Consider the following 18,081-nt stretch of genomic DNA (forward strand, 5'->3'; position numbering starts at 1 on the left):
AACTAATTCTCGGAGACCGTTCATCGTGCGGGCCATAAGGACCGCGTCATCCGCATACGTCAGCACAGGGATATCAATACCCTTCACCTTCGGGACATCCCTGCAATATTCCATCAGAAAGTCGGACAATCCATTTGTATATAGTAGGAACAAGGTAGGAGCCAAAACACACTCCTGGCGCACGCCCCTTGAAAGCTTAAAGGCCTCCGAGCATTCCCCATTAGGGCCCACCCTCACATTTGCTATTGTCCCTGAATGGAGATATCGGAGAAGCTCTACAATATCCGGATCCAGCCCTGACTGAATTAGCCTTTTCCATAATAAGGACCGGTTCACTTTATCGAAAGCACAGCTAAGGTCCATAAATGCAAGATAAAGGGTACCTTTCCTAGCCTGGGTGTATTTACCGATCATCATTAGTAAATTGAGACATTGTTCTTGCGTGCCGAGGCCTTCCCTGAAGCCATACTGTTCCCGACTTAGAATATCATTTCCTATCATCCAGGCCTCCAGACGACCTAGGATAATTCGTCCCAGAATCTTCGCAGAGGAATCCAAGAGTGATATGGGGCGATAGGACTTAGGATCATTACGATCCCCCTTTTTAAACACTGGAACTATACATGCCAGTCTCCAAGAGGCAGGGATACCCACAGTAACAGCTGCATTGAGGACATTTAGGAGGATGGGTGCCCACAAATGAGGGTTAGCTTTATACATGTCCATCGGGATCGAGTCCGGGCCCGGAGCTTTATTATTCGCGCTACTCTGTATTGCATCAATAACCTCCTGTAGTGAAAACCTGATTGCTAGGTTAGGAGCCGCATCATACACGCTCTCCCGAATATTTCTTAGGGGGGTACCATCAAATATTCCACAGAAATGAGTTACCCAGGCCTCCGGGGCGATATTACAGCCAAGGCCCTCAGAGGTTTCTGTTACAAAGGAGCTTTTATTTACCACCTTCCAGAACAGGCCAGGGTCCTTCAAAGCTGTAGCACGCTCTAACTCTTCCCAAGCTTTATCTTTATATTTTAGCTTACTATCCCTCAGGGCCCTTTTATACCTCATTCTAGCTTCTTTTACGATAACCCAGTCTCTAGGGTGAGTCTTGGTAGCCATCTTTAAGTTTACCCTTGCATCATAGCAGGCTTTGTCGTACCAGCCACATTTACGTTTGCTAAGGTGGCTGCCAACTGGAAAGAGGCAGTCACTGACTGCTGCATTTACTACTGTTATCGCATCTATAACAGACGTGGGATTTGGTGCTTCTGTCAGGAGTATTTCCATAAATAGGTGCAAGTTTTCCCCCACAACCCTTTTTACTACTTTTTGAGAGTCTACTTGCTTCCACCCAAGCCTCCTACCCTGATTCCTTGTCTCCACCATTACAGGCCTACCTCGTCCCCGTAAACGCTGGACCCCAGGGAGTTTAAAGGACAGTATAAGGGGATTATGATCGCTAAAGCACTCGCCTAACACTTTACCCCCAATCACCAAGCCTCTCATACGAGGAGAGACAAAAATATAATCAATGGTGGATCCAGACCCTCTTCCCACATAGGTTGGAAGTTGATGGGTACCTACAGCTTCAATATCATAGAAATTTAAGAGGCCCAACTTCCTGAGTTCCTTTAATAGATCTCTGCCTCTAGGGTCCTGCAGACCATGCGCTGAGTAGTCCTTGCGGTCAGGAGTAAAGGGATTAACCACAGTGCTTACCCTGCCCAATTTGGCATTAAAATCCCCCGAGATGATGGCACGAAATTCCAATCCCACCTTCTCCATTCTATATTTCATAACCTTAAGAACGGAGAATAAGGCCCCAATTTGGCACCCCACATCCCACACTGCATTATAAAAATTGACCAGTAATATATTAAAATGATTAGAGAAGAGTACCCAAACTAGCAATATACCTTGATGGTTGCAGTTAATTTGAAAGGCACCCACTATCTTTGAGAGGCGAATTAGGGTAACCAGGCCACCTTTTGAGCGACCGCCAAGAGACTGCACAGCTGGAATTGCATATCTGTCATACCCATCCCACACAGACAGACCTTCCGACCAGGTTTCCTGAAGCATGATGACATCATAATTAGCCACACACCCAACCCAAGCTTGGTCTGATAGCTTAGCATCATAGCCCGCAATGTTCCATGAGATAAGATTACACTGTGTGAGCACCTCTTCTTGTACAGCCAGCACCTCAGCGCATTGTCAATCCACCCCTTCCAGGGATAGATTGCTGTTGGTTCTTCTGCTATTTTCCTGCCGGCTTATCTGTCCCAGGGGGAGATTCCTCCCAGAGCCAAGAGACACCCCAGTACTCAGACGCATGTGATCGTAGAAATAGCCCAAAGGGACCATACCCATTTTACTTGTTCTACACACAGGAGGGCGGAAGCTAGAAAGAAGCCTTTTAGTCAAGGCAGGATATCTGACGTTAATGATAATACAGTCATCATTTCCCACCTTATTTTTAGGACCAACCCAGCCAATTCTTCTGGCAAGCAGAATATCCTTAAAGTCTTTACATGAAAAATCACAATTGTTACTCAGCCAGTGGCCAACCTTATTTATGAGTTGGTTGGTAGACTCAGTTGTCCCAGAAACAAGAGCAGGCACATTCGTCAGGACTACGACATAGGGGGCACATGCTGGGGGGAGATCCAAGCAAGCTGAGGAGGGCCTGGCCATTGGCGGGTTCAAAACATCGATTTCAGACAGCAGTTGACCACCCCCCTTGGCTGTCACAGTAACCGTCTCAGGCTGCCTCTTGCAGCTAGACATATTGACGGGCCCCTCTGGCCTTACTGAAAACGGAGCAGTCTCAACACAGGCACCCTGATCCCCTGAATTTACTGGATTCACCAATAGGTAGGGTGATTTACCCAAGGTCCCCAAAGGTCCTGCAGCTACCTCTGGAAGGAACATCTCCTCCCCGGCGCAGGGATGCTTAGTTGGAGCCATACCATGTCCTCCTTGGCTACCATGCGCACAGTTCAGGGATACTGTTTTTTCTATGGCTGATAGTTTTGCCACCACGGGAGCCAAAATCTCCTGTATAATTTCTCGAAATTTGGTCAGTATACCAGTTGCATCACACCCCAGATGCTGGCCAGGTGCAAGGTCGCTGCTCGCATCCTTGAGGTGCTCCAGGAGAGGTGTTTTCGCCTTGGGTATCAGTTTTTTTAGGGCTTTCTTTTTCCTTGGAGGGGGACTACATTTTTCCATGGGACAGGCCGGGGGAGAAGATATTAAAAGTCTTTTACTTCTTCTCGAGGGGCCAAGCCCCCCAGAGTCCACTGTTGACTCCGTTCTCCCAGCCTGGACAGGCTCAGCATCAGCCATACCAGTACCTTTCCCCCCCCCAGGTATTCCACCTCCACAGCCACAGCCTCTCAAGAGCTTTTTTCTATTGAGGCGTGGTGCCAATCCTCTAATTCCATGGATAGCCTCCTCTCAGCCAAATCAATCTCCTTTGTAACAACCCCGACTGCTCTTGCAAGAAAGGAGTCTAAAGTGGTGGTACCACAACCCTGTCTGCTACTGCCTCCACCTCCCCCCAGAGGACCTGATGAAGGTCCTTTTTTCCTGCCCATTTTCACAATAGACAGACAAGCAACAGGCAAGGCAGACTGATTTAGACTAATTAGGCTTTTTATAGGACCACTAAAACAGAGAAGAGGACTTCAGGTTGCACGTCGTGGGTTAAATAGATTTAGACAGTCAATCCTTGCTGAAAACGGAAGAGGGGTGGCCCAGCCCAGCCTCTTACGGGCGATAACGGGCGCAGGACGGGTCCGCCCTTGGCCCGCGCGCCGCCCGCGCGCGTCCCGCGACGGCGGGAGCGCGATGTTCTTTTTAAAGGGCTCCTGCCCCCTAGAAACAAGTGACGCCTTCCCTCTGCGGCCAATGCGCTACCCGCGACGGCGGGAGCGGGATGTTCTTTTTTAAAGGGCTCCTGCCCCCTAGAAACAAGTGACGCCTTCCCTCTGCGGCCAATGCGCTACCCGCGACGGCGGGAGCGCGATGTTCTTTTTTAAGGGGCTCCTGCCCCCTAGAAACAAGTGACGCCTTCCCTCTGCGGCCAATGTGCTTCCATATAGGAATCTTTTGAAGCAAGGTTCCCTAGGACGTTCCAAGTAATCTTGCAAATCAGTGTCCTCGGAGAGGAGAGAAAGGTATTTTTTAACAACTGTCAAAGTGGAGTGTTGCAACAATTGCTGACATAATTTACCCACACTGTATTTGGTGGCTATACCTGTATGCTGTGTAGTGAAATAACGAGGGTCCGGTCTGCTTCCTTTAAAACCCTGTGAAGAGTTATTAAAACATGCATGACATCCATTTGTGCCCACTGGCCACAATAAGTTAGAATTAAATGTACAGTTCTTAAACATTTCATTCAGTTGCTCTTCAGTAAAATTCACAACAGTTTGCCTGTTTTCAAATTTTGCGATTGAGGTAATAGTGAGCACATTCATATTTTTAACTTTTGTAAATCCTATGCAAGTTGTTTGTTAAACAGTTTTGTTTAGAATAACCATTTGCTATAGTATTAAACATGCATTAAATAAGACATCTACACCCTGTGATTGCCAATCATTTGCTCACAATACTTGATTTTTTATCAATTATTTTCTTCCAATATTCATAGCCTTGTGTAGCCAATTGGGAAAGAAATGAATTTGAATAAGTTACTTTCATATTGGTCAGCAAAGTTTTCCTTGCTTTTGTTGCTGGGAATTTTAAATAATATGACTCAGGATCTGTGCATCATGCCCAGACAAATATGTGATTTGCCTAAACATGTTTTGGAACGCCCCACAGGTGGGATAAACTAATGTTCCCATTGTGTGTAATTAAAAACTGAACATAGGCTACTAGCTCTGATTATGTAATGGTCTCCATAATAATGGTAATAACATTTCATCATAATTTGTAGAGTTCATGTACATATCTTTACTTTCAAACACACCATAATATTCAAGCTCAGAGAACATAGAATCAACTGTTCTTACATATCAGCCATTAGACACAATACCAACTGTAATGACATAATTCATGGAACTTTTTAAAACATATGGAATTTGAATAGTTTCAGTAGGGCCAAATATATCATTCAGAACTTTATCCCAAACAATCCTAACAGAAACGGAAACAGCAGAAATGTTTACAAGGGGCAAGTCTCTTTGCACTTTGTAGGAAGACAAATAAGGCTTTAAAACCTCATCGACCAGTTCAACAGCAGGGCATTCAGGAAGGTAATGCCCATAAGCAAAAAGAAGACAATGCCAAATCCAATCCTCAGGAAGGAGGAAAGCAATGCTAGTTTAATCCACAGATAAAATCATGGACGGATCAAATAAGGTTGTTAAAGCCAGTTGAAAAGCTTTTGTGTACCATGAACAAAAGTGGTAGTTTAAGTTGAAGAAAAGCTGTCTATGTTAAAAAAAAGTATCCAGAAGAGGTCTGTGCAAAAACAGGAGCCCGTAAAAGCAAAAGAGAACTGGTAGATGCCTGTGATGGTGGTTCATTATAAATAACTCTGTTGGTTTTTGATTTAGTAGAGAACTGTAGATTTATGTCTGGGAAGTTTCTTGTGCATGCAGTGGTAAATGGAATCAACAAAAGTTCATTTTCTGGCCTCCCAAACCTAAGGGAAACAATTTCAGCTCTGTTTAATGCTTGAAGAGGTATCTCTTGTATGATAGGAAGAGGGGATAAGGGGCTACCCAGACATCCTTGAGGTCTACTGTGTAGAATCAGACAAATTATACAACTGGTGTTTGGTATGATTGGCCAAACTCCTCTTTCACAGCAATCTTTTCATGACCCAGATCCCCAAACTTTGGAATCCAGCCTGTAGATGTTGGTGAATCCCTCACTCCCAAAGTATCAGTGTGCCTAATAGAATCCTCAGCTCGGACCTGCTATAATTCCTGTAAGACAGTGAGGCATTCATTTATGTCAAAAGGGGTTTCTGCTGCCACTGTGCCAGGACCATCAAGATCTGGGCCAAACAGGATTTCATGAGGGGTACTGTCACCCAAAGATCTTCTAGGCAGATTATTTAATGGTCTTTGGACTCCATATAGATGATGGTTCCGAGTAGGACCCGAGGTCTGCTTTAAGAATTAGTTGTTCCTTCCCACTATTTAACATTCCCTCAGGATGATGGGGAACGAATAACTACATCCAACGTTTCCATGGAATATCTGTAAGCCTTAGAGGCAAAAGCAGGTTCCTGATCTGAATGGAATCCAGCAACTGCATATTTCCCAATACAGACTTGCAATCTTTATTAACATTGCAAGCATCAGCCGATCATTGTGGTCACACCCAAAGGAGTCTGGAGCAAGAGTCTACTGGTAGGAGAATGTATGTGTTTGTGTGTGCACCATTAGAGCTTAAGGGACCACCATGGTCCAGGTACACACACTACATGGGCTTGTTTGACTCTAAGATGAGTGTCTGCAGTGGGTGCTTGATGGTGGAACCCTTAATTTGTTGGCAGTTTTCACACCCAAGGACGTACTGCCTTGTCTGTTTGTATACACCATGCCACCAGTACCAGTTTTGTAGTAATAAAAAAGTAGCTGGCACACCAGCATCGGAAGAAGCAACACCCTCATGCTCTCTTTGTATTAGTTGTAGCCTATAGTCCTGGCTGAGGATAACATGATTGCACACTCCTGGAACTGTTACATAAGGAATGTTTTGGGCACTTAACAGGTAGGAATATTTTGCTGGATGTGGTTTGGATAAAGTGCTATTCTTAGCTGAAGCTTTCACAGCAGCCAATAATTTAACATCCACCTTCGAGTTACTGCAGCCACAGTTGCAGTAACAACTACAGATATGGCTGCTTCATCAGCTAATGAATTACCTACAATGTTATTCTGACACATTGATGGCCCAATGTGTGTATCACATGAGCCAGTGGCAGTCTGCATTGAAACTCTGCGGCCTTCCCATAGAGCATTTTATGCTCAAAGGTGTTTCCTTTGGAGTCTACTCTGAATCCGTTAAGGTACCAGTAGTGCAGGTTTTCATTGAAAGACTGGACACAATAATATGAATCACACATAATCAGAGTGGGCAATTTGGGGTTCATGTGTTCCAGCACTAAAATCAATGCTTTCAGTTCAGCAAGTTGTGTGGTACAGTCCCCAAGGAACTGTGTAAACATTTGTTGAAGGTGTAATTCTCCATCCCTCATAGCTTCTTAAAATGTTGTGCAAGCTGCAGAGTCCTCATGTTTGACACCTACAGCAGGCTGAGCTGAGCCATCAGTGTAAATGATATATTTGTGCAGATCTAGAGGCATGACATTAGTGGGAATGAGGTACTCAAGTTCATATTGGCGAAATTCTTGAGCCTGCAATTTGGGATCAAGCACATAATCAACATCATTGGCATGTAAGGAGGTGGCTCATTGTATCCAGTGTGGATGTAGTGTTTTTGCGTTTGGAACACTAGCTTTTGTAACAGACTCTAGGGCTGAGACCAGGGTAAAAACAGTGATGCATTTTCCCTGGGCTGGTGGTGTTTCCTTTATGACAGCCATCTGAACTTCAGATAGTATTGTTTCTGTGGATGCAAAACACATTTCTGAATTGGAATATTAATGCCATTTATATGCAGTCACCACAGTGTCACCTTTGTTGACTGTGACATAGCTAAAGCCAATGGCAAAAGCATGTCAGTTTGTAGTGATCTGAGTATTTGTGTTTGTTCAGTAGTACTGGAAAACTTGGGTGAATTGAATCTTAAAGTGGTTTATGTGTTGCATATAATCTGGTATGTATGTTCTGCCAAAGTTAAAGAATCCTAACAGGATTGCAGGTTTTTGATGGTATTGGTGGTTGTAGTTGTACACACTTCTCATGGAAGTGTGGTGCCAGATTCTTCCCCTCATTTGAAAGCTCACATCCCAAAAACTGAACACTAAGAAATGCAATCAATTTTTGTTTTCTTCAAATTGAATTTGTAGCTATGTTCGGCAAATCCCAATACAATTCAGTCTACCCTGGCGAAATGTGTGTTTAAGTCATCATCCCTCAGATAAATGTCATCTACATAGGACAATGCCTCAAGATCAATATCATATAATATTGATGTCACACAGGCAGAGGACAGCCCTGGACTGTTCTTATACCCTTGGGAGAGTTGACAAAATCAGCACTGAGAGGAAAACATGGAAAACGTGGTTAGAGCCCTACTTTCAGGTTCTATTTTTTGGAAGAAGAAACCATTGGAGATACCGAAGGTTGTTTTGTATTTCTAACAGGCAATGTTGTTTATTAGTGCTATACTGTGTGAATTTTGAATCACAAATGTCTGTGTACGACTGGTTAAATGTCTGCAATCGAAGGCTATTCTATATGCATGAACCACTTAGCTACAGGTCTCATGGGGTTGTTCATTGGGGATACACAGGGTTCAGTTATTCCCTGGTACTTTAGTTGTGAGTAGCCCCATAAACATGGCTCCGACCTGCCACTGTAGTGTCTGTGTGTGCAGTTTTGCACTGCCAATTTGACCTGGCAAGTCTACCAGGCCCAAACCTTTCCCTTTTATACATGTAAGGCACCCCTAACGTAGGCCCTAGGTAGCCCCATGGGCAGGGTGCAGTGTATGTTAAAGGTGGGACATGTACTGGTGTGTTTTACTTGTTCTAACAGTAAAATACTGCCAAAATTGGTTTTCAGTGTTGAAAGGCCTATCTCTATCATAGATTAACATGGGGGTTGCCTTTAAATATCTTTTAAGTTTAGTTTCACTTTGAGAGAAGATGGAAACATGGAGTTTGGTGTCTCTGAACTCACATTTTAAAAATACATCTTTTGGTAATGTAGGTTTTTAAACTGTCAGTTTGAAAATGCCACTTTTAGAAAGTGGGCATTGTGTTGCTTAAATAATTCTGTGACTCTGCCTGCTTCAGTATTCCCTGTCTTGGTCAGGCTGATAGTTGGGCTGTTTGTGAATCTCCACTAGATAGTGACACAAAGGAAGCTGGGGTGTAGCCTGCATATCATGATGGGCAATCTGGGCTACAGTGGAGGGAGGAGTGGTCACTCACACCTGAATGGGCTGTGCCTGCTCTCACACAATGCAGTCTCAATCCCCGTCGTGTGAGTCTGGAGCCCAACGTGGGCAAGGCAGGATCTTGTGAACAACAGAGACTTCCTTTGAAGTTTACCTACTTCAAAGGCAGAAAGGAGTATAAGTAGTGGACCCAAAAACCCAGGTTTTTAGATTGCCCTTGGAACCAAGAGGAACCTCTGCCAAAGAGAAGAGCTGAAGAGCTGGAGGAGGAGTACTGCCCCTTTGCCTGTGACTGTGCTTTGCTGGGTTGGTCTGGAGTTGCTACTTCTGCCTGAATGAAGACAAAGACTGGACTTTGTGGAATATTCCTACTTGTGAAGAATCTCTAAGGGCTTGTACTGAGCTTGCCTCCTGTTTTGAAGTCTCAGGGCCATCAAAGACTTCCTCTGCCAGCATTTGGACTCTGCTGAGACTCCTACCATTTCTCACACATTGTCGCTGGGTGAATCTGCACGGATCCGAGGTGCCCCGTCCGGAAATCAATGCATTGCTCTCTTGCGAGAGAGAAAAATGATGCATTCCCCTTCCCGACCGGAGAAGAAACAATGCACTGCCTCACTTGCAAGTAAGGATTCGATGCATTGATGACTTTTGGGATGCAAGTTTGCCTGAATGGCTTTATTTTTTACGCAAACCAGGTACTTTGTGTAAAAAAGGTTTGCATTGTTTTCTACGGAGTAAGAATCTAGTCATCTAAAAATTCATATCTTGACTTATGTATGTTGGATTTTTTTTGTTTTGGTCTTGTTTGATTTGGATAAACATTGCTCATATTTCTGAGCTGGTGTGGTGCCCATTTTGTAGTGTTTTCACTGTAATACGGTGTGTGTTGGTACAAATACTTTACACATTGCATTTGAGATAAGCCTGACTGCTTGTGCCAAGCTACCAAGGAAGTGAGCAGGGGTTATCTAAGTGCATATCTCCCTTGCCCTGACTAGAGTGAGGGTCCCTGCTTGGACAGAGTGCAAACTTACTGCCAAACAGAGACCCCATTTCTAACAAACACAAACCGTAAAACTCAGCTATAAACAGCTTTAACAGGGGTCCCTAACCCAGTCACCAAAAGGTTCCTCACAACACTTTCTTTCCTTCTTTCTTGCCTTTCTTATTTGCATTCTTTCTTTCTTTCTTTCCTTTTTTCTTGCTTGACATCTTTCTTTCTTTCTTCAACCTCTTTTTGACTTTCTTCCTTCCTTTATTTACCTCTTTCTTTTCTCTTTATGTCTTTCTTAACTTCTTTCCTTCCTCTTTTCTTTCCATAATTCCTTCTTTCTTTCCTTTTTTCTTTCTTTGTTTCTCAAAGTCAAGAGGCTGGCATCCAATGGCACAATGATTGACTTTTTTAGGTCTGTGTTAGCCAAACCCTTTTGATTTTACTAAAATTATGTTTATGGCATAATTACTTACAGGGGGGTTCACCCACACTTCATCCATTAGTGGTAGTGTCATTCACATGTTTTTCCAAACCACTTGAGCATGCATTAAGTGGCATCATGTCATCCCACTTCAGTTAGTGGCTGACCTTAATATGAATTATGGCAAGCTGGCCTTTCACAAGGAGCGCATCCACATTCAAAATAGTCCCCTTCAGTGGCAGAGAGTGCTTTGGTAATGTGTGATGCTTTCAGACTAAAAACATGTTTGCCTCTAGTAATTTATTTTAGATTGAAAAACTCCCAGCAGCTTCCTAAACAATAAAGGTTTGCAAAAGCCACAAAAAAACCAAAAGTACCAACAGGCTGGCCAACGACGCCAGATCTATTGGCTATGCCAATGCTTTATTTATGAACAGTCATACATAATAGAGAGATAGCAGGAGTATGCTCTAGTAAACGCAAACTGTACAGAAGGACGTAATTTAGATATCAATAATAAATTAAATAAAGGCGAGTGGATCTGTTTCAGCAGAGAAAGGGCTCGTTGTTAAGACATTTTTTTTAAACTCAGAACATTATGCACTAATTAAAATTAATGTGCTCAGCTCGGCAGCAATATTGTAGCTAGGCTTATTTTAGAATATATTATCACTTATGGCAATCAACCTGCAAATTAGCATTTTATGTGTTTATGTGTTAGCAAATAGAATTAATTCAAATAATCCAAGATCGTTTCATTTAAGGAAGTGTTGAGAACGGAACGCGTGAAAGGCTACATTTTTTTTTTGCGAAAGTGTAAAAACCGGAACTCCTACGTTCCCTCATTATTTACTTTTCTGCGATGTCCCATGTCCAATGGTCGATTCGTTCCACATCTCATTACTATCACGGAATATATAAATTACACAAAGCATAATTTCAACACTTGCACCGTGTGAAGTCATGATGAACCTGGCAGGCGAATCGCAAGGGAACATTAATATTACTCAAAGTAGAAACATATAACTCCCGCAGTACTTAACGTAATCACATCACTCTGCGGGAAGGGTGTGATTTAACAATCTTTCCTCATATAGAAAGCCTTGTAACCCTAGATTTGTACTGGTACTCCATTCAGGAATGCCCCTGTGGTTATATGGTGTGACCTGTGGTTTATATTCAGTATTTGCCTCCCTGTAGATAGTATAGTGGAAGAAACTAAGAAGGAAAAAATTTCTAGTATATTCAAGTCTATGACGTCAAATTCATGTTTGCATTATAAATCAAACAGGTAAACAGAGGAAATGGGGGAATAGAAGTAACCTGATTTTTAGGGTCTGGCTCCTGACATCTTTGGGTAGAGAAAATAAGTCAGGTGCATTTCCTCTTCAGCCATTTGCTGTTGCGTGTCATTTTGCAGATGCATCTGTTTTTTCAGAATATGGAGCTTGAGCTGTAATGGAGAACCGGAGTTCCTTTTCTTAGTGTTTTTGTGAATAGCGTTTTGCATTTTACTTTTTATATTTTTTGTGTGTTCTGTGTTCATCGTTGGAAGCATATTTGTTTAAAGGCCATAAGACATGTATTCGAGTCTGCAGCACAGCTCTTGTACAGCCAGGAACAGAGAAAATAATTACTTAGAAAATCAGGTAGGTCTCGTATTAATTAAAGTGACTAGCCACCTAAACACAAACATTTACAATTCCACATTTATTTTCTACATAAAATAGCGTAAGACAGCGCTTGTTTTTCATTTTAATCAAGAAGAACAGTTCAGTGCTAGTCAGAAAAAATATTGTTTAAAATATTGTGAGACTTCAATATTGTGTGAAAAATCTTATGATGTTAAGAATAGCGTGGGCTAGAATATACAATGTATGAAGATGTATTAGGTATTTAATATAATTTTTTTTAAACAAAGTATATATAATGTTTTTTAATAGCTGTATATAATATTGTGTTTAACTCAATTAGATTCATTTTAGTTATTTTAGTATTCTAAGTTTAGTATTGTTATAATGCTTGTGTTTAATATACTTGTAAATCTTTGGGCCTCATTACGATTTTGACAGTCTGATGGTAAGACCACCACGGTTGCAGCTGCCAAAAGACCACCATGTTGACACTCATCCGACCGCCGTATTAAGAGATATACAGGTCAGACCACCATAAAATAGCCAATTTCCAGAATCCGCCAGGAAATTGGCTGACGGAATAAAGGCAGTCAGACCAAAACACCAGCACCTCCAGCCCGACCAAAATCAAGTGATCTAATTAGGATCCACAAATCACAAGAGTGGTTCTTCTATGGTGGAAATCTATTGGCAGTGTGAACCACTGCAGTCTGAACTCACAGTCAGAACACCACACCACATTGGATAGTTCAAATACCCACCAACTGACACACGTTCACACACTGACACACCTACATAATGCACTAAATACCCCTCACTGCCATATGTCAAGTAACCTCACCTTGGGCCACAGTGTTCGAAAAGGTCATGTGAAGTCCTGGGAACTGACAGCACTACAACTCCCAGAAGGCACTGTTTCAACATTAACAAAATCAGAACCATGCACTAAATGTGAAATGTCTTGCATGTGAAACTAACCATCAAAGTTAACCAGACTGAACGGTCTACTATGTAACAGTTCATGACAATGACAGCAATACTATTCCAATAGAAGCAAATCACAGCTACAGCTGTGTCCCATACCGAACTGGACTCCGAGAAAACATCCCTAAAAATATCATGTACTTGCCTGGGAGGACACCTAAATGGCAAACTGGATGCACTTGCAGTACATCCAGACAGAGGGCCAGGGCAAATTGTAACACCAATTTTGTGTGCCAGCTCTGACATCACTGTGCATTGTTCAGCTTCTAGTTGGCTCACTGATGCCACACACCTTACTAGGAGTGAAATGTACATTGTCATGTCTTCACTCAGACAAGATATGAGGGTATTTGCAGGCATTTAAACACCAGCCTACTCCGAGAGCATGGAGCATGCTGTATGCAATTGCAAATCTCTGTGTCCACATTGCACCCAGATGAAGTAGCAGCTGTATTTAACATGTCAGGGATCCTGTAAAGGCAGTGTGTGTATCTCACATATCATGTTTAGTTGTCTAATTTATACATCACTTGTTGCATCACTTACACCAACTGTGTGTTCCACTTTTCCTACAGGTAACCTTTCCATCCATCCAACATGGAAAATGTTAGAAATGGGGTCTTAGGTTGGCAGTTGGGTTACCCCCTGTCCAAGCAGGGGCCCTCACTCTAGTGAGGGTAAAAGAGAATCACCCTCAGCTAACCCCTGCTTACCTCCTTTGTAGCTTGGCACGAGCAGTAGGCTTAACTTCAGAGTGTTAGGTGTAAAGTATTTGTACCAACACACACAGTAACTTAATGAAAACACTATAAAATGACACAACACAGGTTTAGAAAATTTGTGAATATTTATCTGAACAAAACAAGACCAAAATGACAAACATCCACAATACACAAGTCAAGTTATCAATTAAAAAGCAAAAAGAATCGCAATGTAATTTTAAACACACACTAACACTGTTAGCGTGAAACTGTATCTTGGGTGCGTCACAAATAACCCAGCATGGGCGATTGTGCGTCAAAAAGGGCTTGCGATGCGTCAATTTCACTTATGAGTGAGACCTTGCGTCATTTCTCCTTTCGTCGGGTCGGGGCACATCGTTTCTTCTCTCCACAGGAGAGCGATGCGTCGATCCGATCACCACTCTCAGGTCCGGGCAGGCCTTGCGTTGTTTTCACACGTCCAGCGGTGTTTACGTCAGATATCCAGCCGCACGATGATCTGAAAACCACGCAGTGCAGGTTATGATCTCCCAGCCTCTGTCAGCGATGCTGCGCGTCGTTTCTCCAGCTCCGTGCTTCGATTCTTCAGTCTCGTTGCAGGCAAGCGTAGATTTTCAGCTACAAAGCCAGCTGCACTTTGACTTTTCAGCCACAGATCAGAGTCACGTCGATCTTTTCTCCACACGGCGTTCTGTGCGTGGATTTCTTCCTCTTAGGCTGCCAGCTTCTCCTTTCAGGGTCCTAGAAACTGGATGGGCACCACAGGGCAGAGTAGGAGTCTCTCCAGAGACTCCAGGTGCTGGCAGAGAGAAGTCTTTGCTGTCCCTGAGACTTCAAACAACAGGCAAGCTCTAAATGAAGCCATTGGAGAGGTTCACAAGATGGAAGGCACACAAAGTCCAGTCTTTGTCCTCTTACTCTGGCTGAAGCAGCAACTGCATGATAGCTCCACAAAGCACAGTAACAGGCAGGGCAGCTCTTCTTCCCCAGCTCTTCAGCTCTTCTACAGGCAAATGTTCCTCTTGGTTTCCAGAAGTATTCTAAAGTCTGTGGTTTTGGGTGCTCTTCTCATACCCAATTTCTCCTTTGAAGTAGGCCTACTTCAAAGAACAGTCTCTCTTGAATGTGAAATCCTGCCTTGCCCAGGCTAGGCCCCAGACACTTACAGGGGGTTGGAGACTGCATTGTGTGTGGGCAGGCACAGCCCTTTCAGGTGTGAGTGATCACTCCTCCTTTCCCTCCTAGCACACATGGCTCATCAGGAAATGCAGGCTACACCCCAGCTCCCTTTGTGTCACTGTCTAGTGTGAGGCGCAACCAGCCCAACTGTCAAACTGATCCAGACAGGGAATCCACAAACAAGCAGAGTCACAGAAATGGAATAAGCAAGACAATGCTCACTTTCTAACAATGGCACTTTCAAACACACAATCTCAAAATCAACTTTACTAAAAGATGCATTTTTAAATTGTGAGCTCAGAGACCCCAAACTCCACATGTCCATCCGCTTCCAAAGGAAATGTACAGTTTCATCAGATGTAAAGGTAGCCCCCTGGTTTTCCTGTGAGAGGGACAGGCTGTGCAACAGTGAAAAACTAAATTAGCAATATTTCACTGTTAGGACATATAAAACATTTTACTATATGTCCTACCTTAACCATACACTGCTGTCAGGAATAAGGCCAGGCGCGGTCCAGGTCTCGCTCAAAATTCCGCTGCTCAAATCTGCGGCGCTTTATGCGCACCACTGGTCATCCCTGCTTGTTCCATGAATGGACATCAGCGTCATCTTCCCTGTGGTAAAGCTCACAAAGCTGCTGGTTCAGGGCATTGGTGGACAAGATGCACTTATCAGTGCTATCCTATGAAGGGACTACATTTCCCATGTTTTTAGAGGCAGCAACCATCTTGGGGTGTGGCAGGCCTATAAAGCCCAGCCACACCCAAGCACATTGCTCACTATTTTGAAGACTTCGATGCAGCCAGACCTCGTGGAGGTTTCTCTGGAAACGTCCAGATTTTCTGAATGGCAGAGTATCGTCTAACCAAAGTCCATGGTGCATCCAAAAACGAGTAGGTTGTACTCGTAGCGGTAAGGCCTTGCAGAATCCAAGTTTGGAGGAAGTTATTACTTCCAAGAGGTAACACGCTTTGTGCACATGTAATTCATGGTGTTTCCGTTCACAGATGTAAAACGCTCTTTTGGCTCAGTGATTCAAAGTGTTTCAGTTCACAGAGATAACGCACTTTGTGCACATGTAATTCATGGTGTTTCCGTTCACAGATGTAAAGCACTCCTTTGGCTCAGTGATTCAAAGCGTTTTAGTTCACAGAGATAACGTGCTCTGTGCACACGTAATTCAAGGTGTTTCCGTTCACAGATGTAAAGCGCTCTTTTGGCTCAGTGATTCAAAGCGTTTCAGTTCACAGAGATAACGCGCTTTGTGCACATGTAATTCATGGTGTTTCAGTTCACAGATGTAAAGCGCTCTTTGAACTCAGTAATTCCAAGCGCTTCAGTTCTCAGACGTAAAGCTCTCTGGGCATGATAATTCAGGCACTTCAGCTACCAGATATAAAGCGCTTCAATTCACAGAAAGAAAAGGTTCTTGGCACAATCATCTAAGTGATTCAGACTACTTGAGTAAAAGCGCTTCCTGGTGTAATTTAAGTAAGGCGCTTTAGGTTTTAATGAGCAAAACCTTTTTGACATTTATTATTATGAATGTGAAAGTATTTTGGAGATAAACCAATCAAAGTTTTCATTGTTCTTTGAATAACTTAAGATATGAAAAAACTTATTTAAGTCTCTGAGATTTTCTAAGTCCTGATCAAAGGTTTATTTTGTGAATACAAAAATGTTACAGGATTAATATTCTGTGTAGAAATCATAGTTCAATGTTGCCATCTCTTGAATCTGAGGTCGTGTTTTACAAGGGTCTTCGCCCGCATTTCTGAAGAGGTCTCCACCTGATATCTCGGAGACACATTTAGTCAAGAGTCTATAAATGATTTACGTTTTCTATGAATGAGTAAAGGCATATTGTTCTAACCTTTCCTTTTCAGATCTCTCTCCCTGCTGTTCCCTTCCCTAATTCCCTTCCCCCTGACTGGCTTCACCATAACTCTGTGCTATAATAGCTTTCTGAGTTGGTGATGCCTTGAGGTGGGCCCAAGGAAAGGACCCCATGACAACTGCACCCTGCCCTTGGGGCTACCTATGGCCTACCTTAGAGGTGTCTGACACGTAAGAAAAGGGAAGGATTACGCCTGGCAAGTGGGTACACTTGCCAAGGCAAATATACAGTTAAAACTGCACACACAGACACTGCTCTGGCAGGTCTGAGACATGATTACAAATCTGCGTATGTGGGTGGCACAACCAGTGCTGCAGGCCCACTAGTAGCATTTGATTTACAGGCCCTGGGCACCTCTAGGGCACTGCACTAGGGACTTACTAATAAATCAAGTATGCCAATCATGGATAAGCCAATTACATACACATTTTGTACAGGAGCACTTGCACTTTAGCACTGGTTAACAGTGGTAAAGTGCCCAGAGTAACAAAAACAGCAAAATCTGAGTCCAGCACACATCAACAACCTGGTAAACAGAGGCAAAAAGTTAAGGGAGACCACACCAAGGATGAAAAGTCTAACACGGTTCCCCTCCCTGCTGAAAGTGGGGAGCAACTACCCAACCTCATGGGAGTTCTCATCACTAAGGCGGAAGAACCTGGACAGACCATCAGCATTGGCGTGTTCTGTACCAGGATGGTGTTCCACCATAAAGTCCATCCCCTGTAGGGAAATGGACCACCTCAACAGTTTTGGATTCTCACTCCTCATCTGCATTAACCATCTGAGGGGCATGTGGTTCATCTGAACTCGGAAGTGAGCCCCAAACAAGTAGGGTCTTAGCTTCTTCAGTGCCCAGACCACAGCAAATGCTTCACTTTCAATGGCACTCCACCTACGTTCCCTGGGAAGTAACCATCTGCTAATGAAGGCTACGGGTTGATCCAGGCCCTCTTCATTAAGCTGTGAGAGCACTGTTCCAATACCATGCTCTGAGGTGTCTGTTTGCACAACAAACTCCTTGGAGTAGTCAGGTGCCTTCAGCAAAGGTGCTGTGCACATGGCAGCCTTCAGGGCATCAAAAGTGTTCTGGCAAGCCGCTGTCCAGATCACCTTCCTGGGTTGCTTCTTCGAAGTCAACTCAGTCCAGGGGGTAACAATGGTACCATAACCTTTGACAAACCTCCTG

The sequence above is a fragment of the Pleurodeles waltl genome, chromosome 3_1, assembly GCF_031143425.1.
Source record: "Pleurodeles waltl isolate 20211129_DDA chromosome 3_1, aPleWal1.hap1.20221129, whole genome shotgun sequence".
Lineage (NCBI taxonomy): Eukaryota > Metazoa > Chordata > Amphibia > Caudata > Salamandridae > Pleurodeles > Pleurodeles waltl.